Source organism: Oryctolagus cuniculus, chromosome 8 (genome assembly GCF_051225735.1).
Source record: "Oryctolagus cuniculus isolate XC-2025 breed Fujian yellow rabbit chromosome 8, ASM5122573v1, whole genome shotgun sequence".
NCBI classification, from domain to species: Eukaryota; Metazoa; Chordata; class Mammalia; order Lagomorpha; family Leporidae; genus Oryctolagus; species Oryctolagus cuniculus.
Window position 1 is genome coordinate 69990750 of NC_142874.1, and position 14739 is coordinate 70005488.

Genomic DNA, 14739 nt, shown 5'->3' on the forward strand with positions numbered 1-14739 from the left:
AATCTTGATGTGAATGGGATGGGAGAGGGAGTGGGAGGTGGGATGGTTGCAGGTGGGAGGGAGGTTATGGGGGGAAAAAGCCACTGTAATCCAAAAGTTGTACTTTAGAAATTTCTATTTATTAAATAAAAGTTTAAAAAAAACACTTCAGACAAAAATTTAGCTAAGAATTTACTGACTAGAATAAAATATAAAATATAAAATATAAATATATAAATATAAAATATATAAAATATAAAATATAAAATATATTTTCTGATCTGTGATGTATGTGAGAATTAATAATCAATAAGCAAATAGTTACTAACATCATGATTGAACATGGCCCTGAATTGTGTGTAAATGTGTAACATCTTGGCATCTCAATCCCTTCATTTCTCTTTCTTAATTTCCATCTCTACATGATGTGTTTTGAGTCATTTCTTTTGACCCATTTTCCAATTATCTCTGTTGCTCTGTCTCTGTCTACTTTAATATTTAATTTGTTTTAATGGCCAAGTCTCTATTCCTGTAATTTTTTTTCACTATCTTACGCACTCCCTTGTTCTTTTTCCATAATGTCCACCTTTTGTCTAATGGATTCTGTTCCATTATTTATGGTTATGAGAAACATCGCAGACAGTAACTTATAGTCTTTCTTTCTGACTGTTTCTATTGTCTCTACTGTTTGTGATTCTGCATATGTGATTTCTGCCGCCTTTTTTTTTTTATCTATTATCCTTTTGCATTTATCTTCAGAGAGTCAGCGGTTTTTACACGTTCTCTGGAATATGAACATATTCCTAGGTTGTGATTTTTACAATTCTTTTTCAGGACTTAATCTATTTCATTTTGGGACAAGTGAGATTTTTATGGTCTTGCTATTTAATTACTCAGTCTGAGATTACTACAGTGCATGAAGAATTTGGGCTATGATTACAATTTCTCTGAGTGACTGGTTCTTTCTCCAACCATGACCTTAAGTAAAAGGTGAGCTTCTTTCTTGTTTCATACAGCAACTTGGTGCTACAGGGTGAAGATTTTCTGACACCTGTTTCATAGAAAATGGACTCCTGCCTTTATATATGGCAAAATTTTTTAGCGCCTGGTTATAGACAGGGCCAAAGCATTATCTCTAGACTACAAGCATGCATGTAATCCCAAATCAAGACTGTTTATTATCTTCTATAACTCGAGGGCAGAACTTCATTTGTGAACTCTGGTAAATTACTGATGCATAGTTTGAAATCATTCTTTGTATGCTTAACTTCAATATACTTTTGGATATTTACCATTAGGTCTTTCTCTTTGTTTAGCTATTACTATCTGTTGAAACAGCTGCTCTCAAGGAATTTTATGTTCTTAATTTACAATGCTTATTTAAAAAAATATTTGCTTTTTTAAAAATTTTGGGGCATAGCAGGCTAAGCTGTTGCCTTCAAAGCCAGCATTCCATATGGATACCAGTTCATGTCCTGGCTACTCCACTTCTAATCCAGCACCCTGCTAATGCACTTGGGAAGAGAGTGGAAGATGGCCTAAGTACTTAGGCCTCTGCACCCATGTGGGAGACCTGGATGAAGCTAGCAGCTTCATCCTGGCTCAGCCCCAACCTTTAGAGCCAATTGAGGAGTGAACCAGCAGATGGAATATACCTCTGTCTCTTTATCTCTCCTTCTTTCTTTGTAATGTTGCCTTTTAACTAAATAAATAAATATTTTTAAAAATTATCTGATATTTCTACACATTTAGAGTAGTGGGAGAGATTTCCCTAATCATGTTTTAATCTGTTGGATTGTGTCACACTGCATATATTTGATGGCAAAACAAGATAATTTCCCATTTCCTGAATATTGAATAGTTTTCCTCTGTTTCTTATTTATTTTTGGAGGCATAATTCAGGTGTAAATTTTACTTTGTGGATAACAGAGAGATGCTGCAATGCTGTATAACACTCACTTGTCAAACTAGTTCATGGATTGTTAAAAAAAAAATCCAGTATCTTCACTTATTGAAATGTTTTTATTTTCATCATGTCTGATCAATGTGGAATGCATCAGGAATTCTAATCCTGAAGCAACTCAAAGGTACATCCCTGCATTTTAATTTTTAAATTCATAGTCATGATTAGAATTACATATAAATAATTATCAGAAACAAAAAGATGTTAGTAGTGACCTTAGTTATATAATCTCATTACTACAAAACAGCTTCCTTCTGAAATAAATTCTACCTCTATCCACCACATACTCAGTCCCAGATTTTTTTCAGGTCTCTTTAGTTTTTATTTGAATTTTATTAGGTGACTAATTTATGTCACTAACATGTAGTAAGCACCTATTTGTTGTATTGTAATTCTAAAAAGTCTTCCATAAGATTCTAAAAATAGTTATGCTCATATTTATTAATGTTGTTAAAGTATAATGCAATATCCATTTTTATCATGTTACTAGCACATTCACAGTTATATAATTTTTTCTTTTTTTAAAACTTTTATTTAATAAATATAAATTTCCAAAGTACAACTTTTGGATTACAGTGGCTTTTTCCCCCATAACCACCCTTCTACCTGCAAACCATCCCATCTCCTGCTCCCTCTACCATCCCATTTTTCATTAAGATTGATTTTTAATTATCTTTATATACAGAAGATCAATTTAGTATATACCAAGTAAAGATTTCAACAGTTTACATCCATACAGACACACAAAGTATAAAGTACTGTGCGAAGACTAATTTTACCATTAATTCGCATAGTACAAGACATTAAGGACAGAGGTCCTACATGGGGAGTAAGTGCACAGTGACTCCTGTTGTTGATTTAACAATTGACACTCTTGTTTATGGTGTCAATAATCACCCTAGGCTCTTGTCATGAGTTGCCAAAGCTACGGAAGCCTTTTGAGTTCACAAACTCCGATCTTATTTAGACAAGGCCATAGTCAAAGTGGAAGCACAGTTATACAATGTTTAAGAGAAAATAGTTTATCTCTCGATGTATCGTTCCACTCCTACTAGTAGTGAACAGTTAAATGATTCAGTTATAGGTGGGTGAATTTATTTACTCTTTTCCAAGTGCTTTGTCTCATTTTTGTGACCATCATGAACGTGTGAAGTGTGTGTACAGTCTCCAGTTTTGTCCATGAGAAACCTGAAAGCTTGAACCCCAGACCAGCAAAATGCAAAGTGCAGCTCCTCGTGTAAGCTGGCTCTCCGAAGCCCTCACTCTTCCTCTGCAGTGAGATGCCTTTCATGTCTGCAGTGAAAAATGCTTCAGTTTGTTGAAACCACATCTTAGATCATCTTAGATTAGGTTGCCTGAGTTAAATTCTAAATCACAATTGTAAGTCAAGTAATAACATTATGACCTGGGTCACTAAAATCAAGTTATTTTGAGTGGGTGCATGGGATTTTATTAAAAATGAGAAGTTTGTAGTATATTGCTTTTATTTTCATAATGTGTTTTCTGGCTATTGTTCCAGGCTGATAAATTATCATGATTATATCTTGTGTTTGGCCAAAAAACATCAATGACACATTGGAAACTTGGAGTATGAGCCTACCACTGTGTGCTGTGCACAGCTGGCTGTAGACCTAAAGCCAAAGTCACTGGAAACTGCTTCATTCCTTTTAACATTTACAGGATATGTGCAATGACCTAGTGATAACAAGATGTTTCTCTGGATCAGATTGTTAAATAAATGTGAACTATTGCTAAGATGCACCTTACATGCATATTTTCTTTTGCTGGAAACGATAATGGCACTATAGAATGCTCCAAGAATTACAAAACACAATTTTTTAAATTTTGGATCACTCAGAATTTCTGTATTGCCCTAAACAAATCACAAGGCCTTACAGTTTACTTGGTCTTGCAAGACTAGATTATAATAATTTCAAGATTTTTTTTATAACAAGTGTTGCCCTTTTGGAATTTTAAAATTCTTTTACCTTCATTTATCATCTTCTAGAACTTGAGGCTGAGGTAAGGTATTAATGTTGAAAATGAACACAATAATCCTGCCACCAATGACTACACCCTCTTTCTAACATTCTGTTTCCCCACAGATAGAATGATCTACATCTACATCTATCTGTGTGTCCTTCCTGGTGGTCTCTGTGAGTGATTCCTCTCTTTGCCTTGTCACTTAGGTCATCTCTGCCAGTACTCTCTGGTTCCCCCAACGCTCCTAACTGCCTCTGCTCTTCCAGCTTCTTCTCAACTTTCTCTTGTCATTAAAAACTCAACCGAAAAAATAAGGACAACAAATTTCCTTGCTGTCACATCCTTTTAATTGCATTCTTCTTTTCTAATGAGCTTTTTACTAAACTTATTCTTCACATAAAAATATGTATGATTTATTTCCCTTCCATCCACTTATTTCTAGTCAAGCTATAATCTTATTTTCTCTATGATCACCACATAAAGGTATTTTACAGTGCAAATATATGCTATGCTCACTTGTTTGTGAAATACTTAAGGAGCAGCTACGTTCTATACTACAAAATCTCTTGGGACATAAAAACTGCGCAAATTACTCTTTATTCTGTAGCTTATGAGTGGGTGGTGGGTAATCACAACATTGGATTCATAATTAGAAACGGAATGAAGTTCTATGGCAGAAAAGGATGTGGTTTCATGAGAGGAAAACAGAAGGAACCTGGCCTAGACCATAGGATCAGGAATGTTGCCTTGAAGTAGTGACCTTTAAGTTGAGCTCTGAATGATGGCTAACAGTCGGGTAAATGGAGAAGAGCGGGGAGAGCTTTCTGCTCTGAACCCTGGAGAAACATAGCAGAGTATTTTTTTTTTTTTTTGACAGGCAGAGTGGACAGTGGGAGAGAGAGACAGAGAGAAAGGTCTTCCTTTTGCTGTTGGTTCACCCTCCAATGGCCAACGCGGCCAGCGTGCTGCGGCCGGCGCACCGCGCTGATCCGATGGCAGGAGCCAGGTGCTTATCCTGGTCTCCCATGGGGTGCAGGGCCCAAGCACTTGGGTCATCCTCCACTGCATTCCCTGGCCACAGCAGAGAGCTGGCCTGGAAGAGGGGCAACCGGGACAGAATCCGGCGCCCCGACTAGGACTAGAACCCGGTGTGCCGGCGCCGCTAATAGCAGAGTATTTTGAGGAATTGAAGAAGGCAGGTAGGTTTGGAGAAGAGACTGAAGCACAGCATGTTGGTAGCGAAGTTTGAGCATTAGAAGAAGACTGGATAAGCTGTTTAACCCATAACAAGGGTTATTTCCCATCCCCCAGGAGGAGACACTGCTAAAGAGTTTCTGTGGAGGAGGGTGCAGAAGAGCATTGCCAGTCTGTTTCTTCCCAATGGACAAACACATCTCAAATTGACTGTATATGAGGATGCTTCAAAAACCTCATGAACAATGAACTTGAAAGATAAGTTTATTTTGGTTCAAAAATGGAGTGCAGACATGACTTCCACAGACTGATTGCAAATCTTTTCGGTAAATACCCAGAATTAGAATTTCTAGATCATATAATTCTATTTTGCGTTGGCTGAGAAAATAGCACAACAGCTTCCTTCTCCATTCTTCTACTTCCTCCTGCCAACCGGGCGTTAGTTTGTTCTTCTTCTCCTACTTCCTTAAGGGAAAGACTGAAGTTGCTAATTTGAGAGATTCCTTGTTTTAATCTAAGTGCTTTTCGCTACAAACTTTCCTCTTAGAATTGTAAAATACTTTGTGCTTTCACTTTAGTTTACCTCAAGATATTCTTTCATTTGAATTTCTTCATTGCCTCATTGTTGTCCCAGAACATGATTAATTTCCATGTATTTGTGAAGTTTCCAAAATTGCTCCTATAATTGATTTGTAGTTTCAGACCATTGTGATTAAATAAGGTACTTTGTATGATTTTGATTCTGTGAAATTTGGTAAGTCTAATTTTGTAACCCATCATTTGATCAATCCTAGAGAATAGCTCATGAATGCTTGGGAAGAAAGTGTGATTTGAGGATGTTGAATGGAACGTCCTGTGAATGTCAGTAAATCCACTTGGTCCAAAGTGTTCAAGTCTAATATTCTTTATTCATTTACTGCCTGGACAACCTATCCATTGATGAAAGCAAGGTATTAAAGTCTGCTATCACTATTGTATGGCAGTCTATCTTTTCCTTCAGTCCTTGAACTTTTTTATGTATTATAATAATTATTTATTATTGAAAGGCAGGAAGATAGGGATCTTCTTCTGCTTCACTCCCTGAATGCCCACAACAACCAGAGCTGGTCAGGCTGGAAGCAAAAAGTCTAGAACTTAACATGGGTCTCCATCATGGGCAGTCAGAACTCAAGTACGTCAGCCATCTTCTAGTGCCTCCCAGGTTGCACATAAACAGGAAGCTGAATTGAAAGTGGAGCCAGGATGCAAATCAGACACTCCTTTATGGATTGTGGACAGCCCATGTGGCATCTTAACCCTGGAGTTGCATTCTTACCACTTTTAAATTTAATTTTTAAAATTTATCTGTTTCTACTTTACTTGAAAGAGAGAGAAATAAGTATTAATTTCATATATTAAGTGCTCCATTGTTCAGTACATATATATTTAGTTTTTTTCTATATTCTCTTAATGAGCTGATCATTTTATCATTATATAATGCCTTTCTTTTCCTCTTTTTACAGTTTCCAATTTAAAATATATTTTGGGGGGATTAGCATTTGATGTTACAATTAAGATACCGCTTGCTACATCCACATCCTATACTGGAGTGCCTGAGTTCTAGTCCTGGCTCTGCTCCTGATTCAAGCTCCTTCCTGGGGAGTAGCAAGTAATGGCTCAAGCAGTTGGGACCCAGTCATTCACATGGGAAACCTAATTTGAGTTCCTGGCTCCTTGCTTCAGCCTGACCCAGCCCATTATTGTAGGCATTTGAGGAGTGAACCAGCAAATTGGAGATGGCTCTCTTTGTCTATCAAACAAATAAAATAAAAAGTATAGAAGTGTAAAAATAAAATTTAAATATAAATAAAATAAAATTTATTTTGTCTGATGTAAGTATAGCTACCTCTGCTCTCTTCTGGTTTTGCATGGGGTATCTTTTTCTTTTCTTTTGTTTACACTGTGTAATGGCAGATGAATTTCTTGTACATATAGTTTCTTCTTTTTTTTAACTGACTTAGTTACTACGTCTTTTTATTGGAAAAGTAAATCCTTTTAAATCTCTTCAAGGTAATTAATTCATAGTTAAGGACTTAACACTGCCAATTTTTTTTTAAAAAAGCTTTCTGATTGTTTTGTAGCAGTTTTGTTTCTTTCTTACTCTTCTTCTCTCTTCCTGTCATTTGAAGTTTTTCTGTAATGTTATGATTTCAATCCTTTCTATATTCATTTTGTGCTTTCCCTGAAGATTTTTGTTTTATAGTTACCAGAATGCTTAAACAGGAAATCTTATATTTATAATAGCCTATTTCAAACCAGTAATGGCTTAAGTCTGCATTTAACAACTCTACACTTTTATTATTGCCCCACGTTTAATGTTTTTGATGTGAGAATTTAATTCCTTTATGTAATGTGCATTCCTTGACAATTTATATTAGGCAGAATTGTTTATTAATAGCTTTGTCTTTAAACTAAGTACTAGGAAAATTGATTGGCATGTCATTATTACAGTACTAACATTACAAATATGGCTTTGTATAATTGATATTATTGAATTTTTTGCTTTTTTTCAGCTTAAAGAACTCCATCTAGCAAATTCTGTAAGACAATTATAGTGGTGATGAACTCCTTTTGCTTTTGCTTATATGGAGAAGTTTTGACTTCATTCTAGTTTCTGAAATACAGCTTTGTTATGTAAAATATTCTTAGTTGTAGGTTTTTCCCTTCATGATTTTGAGTGTATCATTCCATTCTCTACAGGCTTGTAAGATTTCTATCGAGAAGTCTCCTGATAGTCATCCTGATATTTGTTTTATGTGATGTGTTTCTTATCTCTTCCTGTTCTCTGGATTGTTTTCTTTGTATTTTATTATTATTATTATTTATTTAAGAGGCAAATAAACAGAAAGACAGACAGACAAAATGAGGGAACTTTCATCCACTGACTCACTCCCAAAATGCCTGTAATGGCCAGAGCTGGGTCAGAGCTGGAGCCAGGAAGCAGTATTGTGATCCAGGTCTTCTATGTGGATGCAGGAACACTATTTCTTGAGCCATTACTACTGCCTCCTATATGCACTGATGGGAAGTTGAAGTCAGTAACTGGAACTGGTAATCAAATACAATCTGGTATAGGGCATGGGAATTTTAATTGGTAGGCTAAATGCTATTCCAATTTCTTTATTTTCAATAGGTTAATTTTTATTGGTCTTTATTTTTTTTGACAGGCAGAGTTAGACAGTGAGAGAGAGAGACAGAGAGAGAGTTATAAACAGTGAGAGAGAGACAGAGAGAAATGTCTTCCTTCCATTGGTTCACTCCCCTAATGGCCGCCACAGCCTGCACTGCTCCAATCTGAAGCCAGGAGCCAGGTGTTTCCTCCCGGTCTCCCATGAGAGTGCAGGGACCCAAGCACTTGGGCCATCCTCCACTGCCCTCCCGGGCCACAGCAGAGAGCTGGATTTGGAAGAGGAGAAATCAGGACTAGTACCTGGTGCTCCAACTGGGACTGGAACCCTGGGTGCCGGTGCCACAGGTGGAGGGTTAGCCAAGTGAGCCACGGCGCCGGCCTATTTGTCTTTCACTGTTGTTTGGTCAAAAAGCTTCTGTTCTTCTTGTATCTCAATGTTGGCATCTAGACTAGGTAAGCTTTCAGCCACTGTTTCTTAAAATATGCTTTTTGAGTCTTTTTATTCTCCTTCTGCAATGTCTATTATATAAATATTTCATCTCTTAATGGTGTCCCATAATTCCCATAGGCTTTATTCATTCCTTTCAATTATCTTGTCTTCTTGTCCTTTTGAATGGGTATTCAAATATTCAGTAATTAAGCTCACTAATGCTTTTCTCTGCTTGATGAAATCTACTATTGAGGCTTTCTATTGATTCTTCATTTTAGTCATTGTGTTGCTCATCTCTAGGATTTTTATTTCATAGATAAAGAGAGGTGGGGGAGAAAAGGAGGATCTTCTATCCACTGGTTCACTCTCCCAATGCCCACAACATCTGGGGCTGGGCCAGATCAAAACCAGCAGCTGGGAACTCAATCTGTGGTGGGTCACAAGGACTCAGGGTCTGAAGCCATCATGACTGCCTCCCAGCATGCTAATTAGGAGGAGAATGGAAATGGAAATAGAGCTGGAACTTGAGCTTAATATAGGATGTGAACCTCGAATATAACATCTTAACTACTGTGCCAAACCCACCTTTACCCATAGGATTCCCTCATTGTTTTTGTTTCTATGTTAAACTTTTCACTTTGTGTATTCTATTCCAAATTTCATTTCACTTTATAGTCTTGTAGGTCACTGACTTTCTTTAAAAGAATGATTGTAAATTCTTTTTCAGTATTTTAAAAAAATCACAATTTTTTTTAGCACATCAGTCTCTTAATCTTCCCTGAATTAGGCATAGGCAGATATCTCCTTGGAAAGTTCTCTCAGACTGTGTATAGAGATTAGCTATCTAGGGACACAAGCCCAGTTAAATGTCCCACCATGCTCCCGAAAGTGACCAATTCAGCTTTTCAAGTAGGGTATGAGGCTAGCTGGTGGCTCTTATTAGGTACCACAAGTAGCAGGGACACAGAAGAGCCAAGCACTGGCTACTGTGATCTTTGCCTCCTTTCTGTTTCTACTAGATCCTGGGTAGTTTAGCCAAGGCATTACTCCCAGTGCTACCTATGAGGTATAACTGGAGTGGGCTATGTGGGAAGTGTTTTGGAATGTTATAGAAGTTAGACGACTGCCTCTCGTTCTCTTTTCTTCTTTTTTTTTTTAAGATTTTCATTTATTTGTTTGAAAGTCAGAGTTACACAAAGAGAGAAGCAGAGGCAGAGAGAGAGAGGTCTTCCGTTGTCTGCTGGTTCACGTCCCAGTTGACCACAATGGCCAGAGCTGTGCCTATCTGAAGCCAGGAGCCAGGAGCTTTCTCAGGGCTTCCCATATGGGTGCAGGGGCCCAAGGACTTGGACCATCTTGTATTGCTTTCCCAGGCCATAGCAGAGAGCTGGATAGGAAGTGGAGCATCCGAGACTCAAACTGGTGCCCAATGAGGATGCCGGTAATGCAGGCAGCGGCTTTACCCACTATGCCATAGGGCTGGCCCCCTCTTTTCTTTTTGTAGGATCTGTGAACCTATGGGGATCCTCTGCATCTGGGTTCATGTGGAATGTAGGCTGAGACAGTTCTTTGCTTTTAAGTTCAGGTTTCATTCAGTTATGTGGATCACACAGGTGCCTCAGGCTTTTTCCAAGTACTAGAGTTTCCAGAGAGAATTACTGATTTGTAGATGGTTTCTCATTGAACTTTCTATGGGATATCTGAAGTCTGGGATTTCCTAATCTACTATCTTGCTGATATCATCCCTCAAGCAAATCTTTTCAAGTTTAACAGGAAACAGAACAAAGGAACAGCATAGGGAAGCAGTCAGTGAATTCCAGACTATGGAAAACCCTACAGAACTAACCACTCAGTTTGTCCAACAAAAAATTTTTAGGATAGAGAAAGAGAGAAATTAAGGAAGAAAATATAGATTAGAAAATTTTTATGACACAAATAAGAGAAATAAGGTATGACATTTACTTGATCATGTCTCAAATCAATCAACATTTGAAAATAAATTATGAGATAATCAGGAGAATGTGAAAGCTGACAAGACATCTGAAGACATTAAAATACTGTTCATTTATTTAGATGTATAGCAATGCTATGGTTATGTTTTTAAGTCCTTATATTGCAAACGTACAACTTGAAATAAGTATGGGTGAAATGATATGTTGAATAGAATTTGTTTTCAAGTGATATGGAATAGAGAGGGAAGACTGACTGTCAGTTAGAGGCTATGGATCTGAGAGTTCCCTATGTAATTGCTTACTTTTGGATATGTTTAAAGTTTTCTGTGATGAACAGGTACAACAAATAGCAGCAGAGTGGAATATTTTGGTAAAACCATTTGTGAGACTGTCCTTCATTCCAGTCAGATTAATCTATTGGGAAGCATCTGAATGAATGGGAGGCATAGAAGATGAGACGTGGGAGACTTAGTTGGTAGGCTATTTATTGATCCACACAGAAAATTTCCTGCTTATAACACACATATTGCACTTTCCCCTTTAGAACAGGATGGTGTAGTCATTGCGCAGAAGGACTCTAGAGTTAAATAAAATCTGGCTTCACATTCTAACTCTGAAACTCAATAGCTATGTGGCTACTGACTGATGGCAGGTACTGTAGGGTAATGCAACTGTGTGGTTATGTGGTTAAGCTAATGAATATCTTTAACCATAAAGGCCTAGACACAGTATACAACAGGAAACCAGAGTTTCCTTTCTATAAAGGACTAGTTCCACTGCATGAAAATGAAGAGCAATTTTGCAACGCTATCACAAGTTTCACTTTAGATACATACATATGTTTAATTGTTATTTAAACTCTCAATCTGAGAAATATAAATTGACATTTTAGGCTGCCAAATAATACGGGAAATTTTAAACTGCTGAAGACCTTTCAGTGTGCTTCTCCTCCAACTTCAGAGCCAACCCAGGGCAGTAGTGGTGGCCAATACTATAAGTTATTTCTAAGCTCTGATTATTACAGCAGTTTATTTTGCAATCCTGACTTCTGCCATTGATCCCAGATTTCCTCATTTTTTTTTTCAAAGTAAACATCTGTATAATGCTAAAGAGCATTATTTTTCCTTTTTGAATTTGGCAAGTAGAATTCCAGAAGAGCCAAAGAAAAAGTCTGTCAGAAATATTTTCTTCTCAGTTTCATTGATGACATCTCTGTCAGGTTTTTGGAAAGGCCATAACATTCAGATGTTAAATGCTTAGTTGGAATTGAAAATGCATGTCCATTTTTTTGTGGTAAGAAGTGAATCAAGCAGTCTGTCTGCACTCCTGCCCTGGTTTTTATGAAACTGACCATGCTGAATTTTACATTAAGGTGATTGAGCAATAAATAAGGTCAACAACACCAGTGCTTTACTGCAAAATAACTATTAGCATGGCTTTGTGTGACTCAACAAGAATACATTTGAATGTCTAGTTAGAGACTGAAGTGGAAAAGTAATCAATGGCACTATAATGGAAAATAAAAATTACCACTAATTGTGTGAGACAGATTGCTGAAACCGGACAAGGACACTGTCTTAATACATTTCAAAAAGTGGCAAGTACACTGATTGCACACAGGAAGATTCCTGACAAAAGATCTTAAAAAGAATAAATCACAGGACTCAAGGCCACATCTAAGCTTTGCCATTCTTAATATCTGCCTAATGACTTCAACTAATACACAGAACAAAGAAAAAGTGCAAGCCTTGTTGTAATGATCTCTAGCCTGATATAAATTTTTATTTGTTTTTAATTTTACTCTAAAGGCAGACACACACACAACACACACACAAAGCAAGTAAAAAAGAGAGGAACAGAGAAGAGAGAGAGACAGGGAGAGGTTCACTCTCTTGCAAGAGCTTCCTGGACCAGCCAGGAGCTGAGAGCTTAGTGCTCAACCCAGATCTCCCACATGAGTGTCTGGGACACATCTGCCCCTTCCCAGGTGCACATTAACAGGAAAGTGGGTTGGAAGCAGAGAAGCCAGAACTTGAACTAGACATTTCAAAATAGGTTTTAAGCACTGAGCCAAACACATACACTTCTAGCTTGATCTAAAGGGCTATAACATTTGGCATGTAGTCCAACTTACTTATGACTTCTGTTCTCTTTGATATATCTGGAGGGAGAAGTTGAGTCTCCTTCATTCCTCAAATGATCTATATCAGTGCATCCATCTGGGGCAAGTTTTTAATGAAGGTTAAATTGTTTATTACTATGAATTTGTGTAGTTGAATATATTTACAGAGTTAAACTCCATCTGGTCTATTGAGAGATTGGCCATCCTAACATACGTGCTTGACATCCTTGCCAATTCGCCCTACCAACCTGAGCATTACCGGTGCCCAAACATCTCTGCTCCCATTTGCTCTGCTTCTGCAGTGCTTGGAAACCATGATTGCACTCTGCTTGCTCAGGCACCAAGAACTCCATTAGAAGAAGTTTCTCAGGACTATCAGGAGGTTTTATATGCTACCAGGGATTAGATCTATCTTGAGTGTTTTTTCAATTTCCCACACAAAAGTAGAATTTGTGAAAACAGTGCTACAATACAGTCAGTAGTAAAACAGAATAGGGAGCCTGGAACAGGAAATTCTTCACTGATTTCAATCTTTAGGATGGAAAAATTATTCTGAGTCTTATAAGGGAGAAAAAGGCAAGAGAGGGAAAAATTGCTTGGTCAATTAGATCCCAGGCTTTCCCACAAAGCATTTTACTAATGAAGGTTAAAGAGTTGTCCAATTCTTAGAATTCACCTAGACATAGTGGCTTCAAGAATAGACAACTGACAAGGAAAAACTTCCTTAGTTATATGAAATTGTACATGGAATCTTCCCTTAAGAATAGATTAGGTCAGGCTGGCACAGTGGTGTAGTGGGTTAAAGCCCTGGCCTGCAGTGCTAGCATCCCATATGCCAGTTTCAGTCCTGGCTGCTCCACTTCCAATCCAGCACCCTGCTAATGCACCTGGGAAAGCAGCAGAGGATGGCCCAAGTCCTTGGGCCACTGCACCCACATGGGAGACTCAGAAGAAGCTCCTGGCTCCTGGTTTCAGATTGGCCCAGTTCCAGCCATTGTGGCCATTTGGAGAGTGAACCAGTGGATAGAAGACCTTTCTCTCTGTGTATCCCTCTCTGTATAACTCTGCCTCTCAAATAAGTAAATAAAATCTTTAAAAAATTAAATTTGAAATAGTTTAAATAAGTATAGAGGAAATTACAGTTATTATGGTTGTGGAATTAGAGTTGGTACTTCAGATATAGGCATTACGATTAACATTTAAAAAGCAATCAATGAAATATTTCATGTAGGAAGTGGAGAAATATAAATATATTATATGTTTCTATTAAATTCTTAGAATAATAATTCTTTTTTTAAAGATTTGTTTATTTATTTGCGAGGTAGAGCCACAGACAGAGAGATCTGCTAGTTCACTCCACAAATGACTGCAATGGCTACAGCTAGGGTGATCCAAAACCAGGAGCAAGGAGTCCCTTCTATGTCTACCACATGGTTGCAGGGGTCCAAGCACTCAGCCATCTTCCACTGACTTCCCAGGCCATAGCAGAGAGCTGGATCAGAAGAGGAGCAGCCAGGACATGACCAAGTGCCTATATGGGATGCCAGCACTACAGGTGGAGGCTTAGCCACAGAGCAGGCCCCTAGAATAATAATTTCTTACCTTTTAATGTGCAGGGAGACAGAATACCAAAATATTTCAATTGATGAATATTTCAATTTCTTTTCTCATTTTCTCCAAGAATGTTACCTAATATAAACACATTGGATAATTCTATAAATTTATTTGACTCATAAAACCAATGTTATGGGGCAATTATCTTGTAATATGAGTTGAAATCAAGTTGGTTTGTGACAAAACTCTATCCTGTCCCTACCATGAAAAAAAAAAAAACACATGTATCTCTCTCTCTCATAGGAAACTCTTTGTAGGTGCTCAGGAGTTGTACAGTATATCTCTTCAAAGTTATTTTTTTTTTTTTTTTTTTTTTTTTTTTTTTTTTTTTTT